At 36.5% G+C, this 5,883-nt stretch overlaps 1 pseudogene; it reads right to left on the reverse strand.

Moving 5' to 3' along the window:
- Positions 1-4,092: 4,092 nt before the first annotated feature.
- LOC112933768 (transforming protein RhoA pseudogene) lies at positions 4,093-5,327 on the reverse strand (annotated as a pseudogene).
- Between the last annotated feature and the right edge of the window lie 556 nt (positions 5,328-5,883).

Below are 5,883 nucleotides of genomic sequence, written 5' to 3' on the forward strand. Positions count from 1 at the left end.
TTACATTTTTAGAATCACAAACACAGCTCTGAATAAAATTGAAGATTTTTCTCTGATTACTAATGAGAAGACTTCTACGTGATTTTGCCCAAAGGTTATTTGTTAATTAGGACCAAGTAGAATTATGTCTATGTGGTTCAGAAACTAAGTGAACTGTTCCTACATTAGTATGCATGCAAAAATATCAGTTACCACTGAGAAGTCTTTCTCAGGTAATGTCTGTAGATACATAAAATTTTTTGTACAGTTGATTTTATTGTAGTGAAAGTGATCTTTTTAATAAATTCAACTTAAAAATAATCCTTCCAAAGTAATATCTCTTTTTCCAGCTTTACTGAGGTATAATTGACAAAATTGCATAAAGTTAATGTGTATAAGATGATGATTTGATATACATCTACACTGTGAAACGATTAACACCACAATAAAATTAGTTGATGCAAACATCACCTCACATACCATATGTGTGTGTATGTGTGTGTGTGTGTGTGTGTGTGTGTGTGTGTGTGGTGAGAACATTTAAGATCTATTCTGTAAGCAAATTTCAAGTATACAGTATGATATTGTTAATTATAGTCACCATGCTGTACATTAGATTCCCAGAACTTACTCATAACTGGAAGTTTGTACCCTTTGAACAATATCTCCCAATTTCCTCCACTTCCCAATGCCTAGCAACTACCATTCTACTCTCTGTTTCTGAGTTCCACTTGCAAAATACATAGTTAATTTTGTTGTAAAGTAAATCTGAAAAGAAAGCATGTTCTTACTTGCTTGTCACAAAAAGTAAAATTCTAATTGCAGGATGGTCTTTGCCTTGACAGCATTCATGTCTTTCGATATCTAATATTGTTTTTACTTTTTTTATTGTAGCATATGCTGAAAACCTGGACATGCACATATATGTAGTAACAAAAGGATCCACTTATGTCAGAGTTCCCACTGACATAAGTATAGGTTTGTGTCAAGGAATATTATAATTCTTAAGGACTCTTTAAAATAAATTCAAATTGCATCATTTAATTTGTTATAACAATGAGATCAACCTTGGAAATGTTTCTGTCCCTGACCAAGTTTTGCAAGTAGGGTAATGTTATAGGCTAAATTATGCTCCCCAAATTCACTGGTAGAAGCCTAGCCCCCAGTATGACTATACAGTTAACCCTTGAAAAACATGTGTTTGAACTCATGGGTCCATTTATTTGTGGATTTTTTTCAATAAATACAGTACAGTATTGTACACATATTTTCCCTATGATTTTCTTAAAAACATTTTTGTTTCTCTAGCTTACTTTATTGTAAGAATATACAATATTCTTACAATTGAAGAATCAATTGTATATAGTATAGTATAATACATACAAGAATATAGTATATATTACATATAACACACAAAATACCTATTAATTGAGTGTTTGGTTATCTGTAAGGCTTCCAGTCCATAGTAGCCTATTAGTAATTATATTTTGGAGACTCAAAAGTTATACATGGATTTTTGACTGTGCAGGGATTTGTGCCTCTAACAGTCCAGTTGTTCAAGGGTCAACTGCATTTAGAGATAGAGCCTTTAAAGAGGTAATTAAAGTGAAATCAGACCATAAGGGTAGGATGCTAATTCAATAGGATTAGAGTACTTACAGGAAGAGAGACCCCAGGAGTATGCATGCACAGAAAGGCCATTTGAAGACAAAGTGAGAAGGAAGTCAGCTACAAACCAGGAAGAGAGGTCTCACCAGAAACCAATCCTGATACCCTCTTAATCTTGGACTTCTAGCATCAAGAACTGTGAGAAAATAAATCTGCTGTTTAAACTACCAGTCTGTGGTGTTCTGTTACAGCAGCATGAGCAGACTAATATAGATTTGAATTAAAATGTATATTTTTATGTTCTCAGTGAAAGTAAGATTAAAGAGATTTGTTTTTTCTTGGTGTCTAAGGATTCTTATCTGTTGGAAAATGGAAAGGCTTTATAATTGTGGGTTCTCACCCAAGCAGGTCCTGCAGCAGCATTAGAATCTCTCAAGGATGTATTCAAAGTGTCCACTTGTAATCAGATTTGTTTTAAAAAAATAGATAAATAATAAAATGTTTATTTTAACTCAAAACAAAACAAAACAAAACAAAAAAGTGATTCAGCAAGATTCATTCTTACAGTTGATAGGTGTTGGTGAAAAGATTCATCTTATTCAAATAGATGAAAATATTTGCCAAATTCTCTATTTGAAATAGTTTTAATAAAAACTTTCACAAAATGTGAAAATTCTTTTCTAAGTTAGGTATTGTTCTTTAAGATTTGCCCTTGAGAATGAAAGTGAATCTATTGATAGTGCAGGCTTCATAAGCTGCATCGACTTTTGACAATACATTTAAAGAGGCAGTGATTTAAGCCCCTTGTGCTGATGAATTTGATAAATTTCATGACAGTTGAAAACATTTCTTTCAGATATTTTTAGCTATGTTTTTGATGCTAATGCATGGCAATATAGAACACAGTAAAACTAGATGTGTTGCCAAGCACTAGAAGTACTTCATCTGTATAAAGAGTTTCGAAAATTTTGCCCAAGTAAAACTTTAATATTGCAAATAAATTCTTCACCATTACAATGATGTTGTAGCCCTTGCAGCCTTAAAAGGGGGTTCCTAAAATAAGAAATATTCTTGGACAGCATTACAGTAAAAGTAATTGATAAACATTAGCATTTGACTAAACTGAAAGACTACCTACGTTCATACTTATAAAAGTCAAATATGAATTACATAGCTTCCTGCTCCATAGCCATTATATAGCTGGCCTGTTTCAATGTATTATACAAATATATTATCAGTTCCGGAAGGAATGATGTCATTTGGCTGCAGTATTGCTTTAATGTTTTTTTCTCTGCTTTAAGCCCTAACCCAGGTCGACCATTTAGAAGGCATATATAGATAGTTTTACCACAAATCTACATTTACTCCAAATAACTTTCAAGGTATTGATATGACAATGATCTGTAATGATTATAACCTCTTCTACAAATTTACCTATTTTAAATATGTATTAATCTATCAAAAATTGGGTACTAATAAATAGATTGGATTTTTTCAAAAGACTTCCTTAGAATTCTTATCTTGAGCCATAGTTGGACTTGGTCAAATAAAGAAAACACATCTGTAGTTCAGCCATTACTATTGTCAGGGAGGAGAAATTCCTACCTGTCCTTCTTGGTTGTTTGGCTGGTCTAATAACACAAAACAGATTAACAGGGAAAAAAATTAATTTTGTATGTACTTAAGTCCTCTAGATATAGGACCCAAGAATTCACCAAAGCAGGCTGTTTATATACTTTTTAGATAAAGAAACAATACATTTGTGAAGAATTGACAGGACAAAGACACTTGGACTTGGGAACTAATTAGTGAAGAGACTAAGAAGAATTGATTTACAGAGACTTCTCAGCCCTGGATTTTCTGTCCCTGGTGATAAGGTTGTCTCTCTAACTACTGGTGCAGGGAGTACACATTCACAAGGGAGATTTGTTTCCTGCTTCAAGGGGGACAGGTGGAAGGGTCAGAGTGTCCTGCCGGCACCATTTTTTTCAAGTAACTATTTATTTATTTACTTTTTATTTATTTGTTTGTTTATTTATTTATTTATTTATTTATTTATTTATTTATTTATTTATAGAAAACTGCCTTTTTTCTATTAGTTGTTGGAAAAATTAACTGGTACAGAAAAAAAGAAGTTTAGTCAGCTGGAAAGAAGAAATTGAGTGCCACCCAAGAGAACTGGTGGCTCCTCTGGTAGGGGACCTGAATACAGTGAGGAAAAAGCACTGTGAACTAGAGCCAGACCCTGCGGTCCAGGTGAGAGGTTATGCCACCTTTTGAAGAGTCTGAGTGCCTCAGGCATGAAACCAAATTCCTATTTATTTAGCCCAGCTCTGTGGAAGGATACTGGGATATGTGGGGCTGAAAAAAGGTAAAGCGGATAATCTTTTATCAGAGAAACTGACAAAATGGGAATTTTAAAATTGAATTTTCCATCTGACTTTATTTTCAAATACACTTTCTTGAAAAAAAAAAAACCAATACACTTTCTGCAGGGACGACAAATATTGGTATTAGGAAATCCAATTATACAAAAAATACTACATCTAGTCTGGGGTAGAAAGATTTATTTTTTGGTAATATACATTAAGTGGCACTAATTACACAGTAACTATAAGGTGACTAACATGAAACCACAGAACTGTAACTCTGCCACAGCTGCATGGACTTGAGCCTTTCTGGATAAGCACATTTTCAGAAAACTGGATGACCATCACAGAGCTATGCCAATAAAATCTGTTAAGGAGTAAAGCTCTGAAGTAGGGACTCACCAGAGTATCTCGCAGCTGACGGATGACAGGCAGGACATGTTAGTTATAAAGTAGTTACAGCCTAGTTCACAAAAGTTGCCAACTGTTTCTCTTTCTAGAAAGAAGCAAGAAGTTAAGAAATTCCTTGAATTAGCACCTGGTGTGTCAGGTGGGAGTGCAGAGGAGGGCTGTTAGAGCGGTGTCAGAAGGACCTCGGTGGTCAGGTGGGTTGGACATCATTAATAATCATGGTTGGCTTCTAAATACTGGTAGCAAGATGACTTCTGATTTGTAGTCTTAGGTAAATTATAGATAAATGAAAAGGCCAATAATCATACACTAAGATTAATAAACAGCACTTCAAAAGTAACCGCATGAGGGCTGTACTGGCAGCAGGGTTTCACAAGACAAGGCACCCAGATTTTTTTCTTGCCACGTCTGGCTTGTAGAGCAGCTCTCATGGCCATTTCAAAAACCTCCCTCATTCCATCTTTGGTCTTTGCTGAACACTCCATGTACTCAAAAGCACCAGTCCTGTTTGCCATATCTCTGCCTTCTTCCAGTTTCACCGGCTCCTGCTTCATCTTGGCTAGCTCCCACCTTGTGTGCTCATCATTCCGAAGATCCTTCTTGTTCCCAGCCAGGATGATGGGCACATTGGGACAGAAGTGCTTGACTTCTGCGGTCCATCTTTCTGGGATGTTTTCTAAGCTATCAGGGCTGTCAATAGAGAAACACACCAGTACAACATCAGTGTCTGGATAGGAGAAAGGCCTCAAGCGATCATGATCTTCCCGCCCAGCTGTATCCCACAAAGCCAACTCTACCTGCTTTCCATCAACTTCAATATCTACCACATGTTCTCAAACACTGTGGGACTGTGGGTACATACACCTCTGGGAACTGGTCCTTGCTAAAGATGATGAGCAAACAAGTCTTAGCACAGGCTCCATCACCAACAATCACCAATTTCTTCTGGATGGCAGCCATGCAAATGTGCTGCAAGACCCACGGGCTGTGTGGCGGAAGTTCTACAGGTGCCTTGAACTTCTCAGATGAAGGTACTCAGGCCACGACCCACAGTCCAGCCTCTCTGGCCTAGTGCACCTGTCCACGAGTGGGAAGCTCAGATCCTGGGGCGGGTGGCTGAGAAGGCCGCGGCTGACTAATGAGAGAACCAATGGAGGACGGTTCAAGTACTTTAAAATTAAAAATAATCAATATGCTACTTTGGCATATTTTGGAGCAACTTTCCCTAAGCTCCATCACAGTCATCCAAACAAACCTGCTAATCTTCCTCTACATCCTTTCCAATGTTGACTAGGATTAAAGCCTGGAAGAGAGACCTGCATACCTGTGCCCTTTGATGCTCTTCTCAGGAAAATTATTCTCAGCATTCATTCCATCTTTCCCTCTTTGACCTTCTTCAATTTAGAGGTCATCAGATTCACCTTCAAGGTGGAGGGGTTTACCCAAGAACTGTGCACGTTATTATTAACTTCACTTAATATCTTTGTTAAAGGAAAGAACCTTTGCAAACATCAAA

Source organism: Vulpes vulpes, chromosome 4 (genome assembly GCF_048418805.1).
Source record: "Vulpes vulpes isolate BD-2025 chromosome 4, VulVul3, whole genome shotgun sequence".
Taxonomy (NCBI): Eukaryota; Metazoa; Chordata; class Mammalia; order Carnivora; family Canidae; genus Vulpes; species Vulpes vulpes.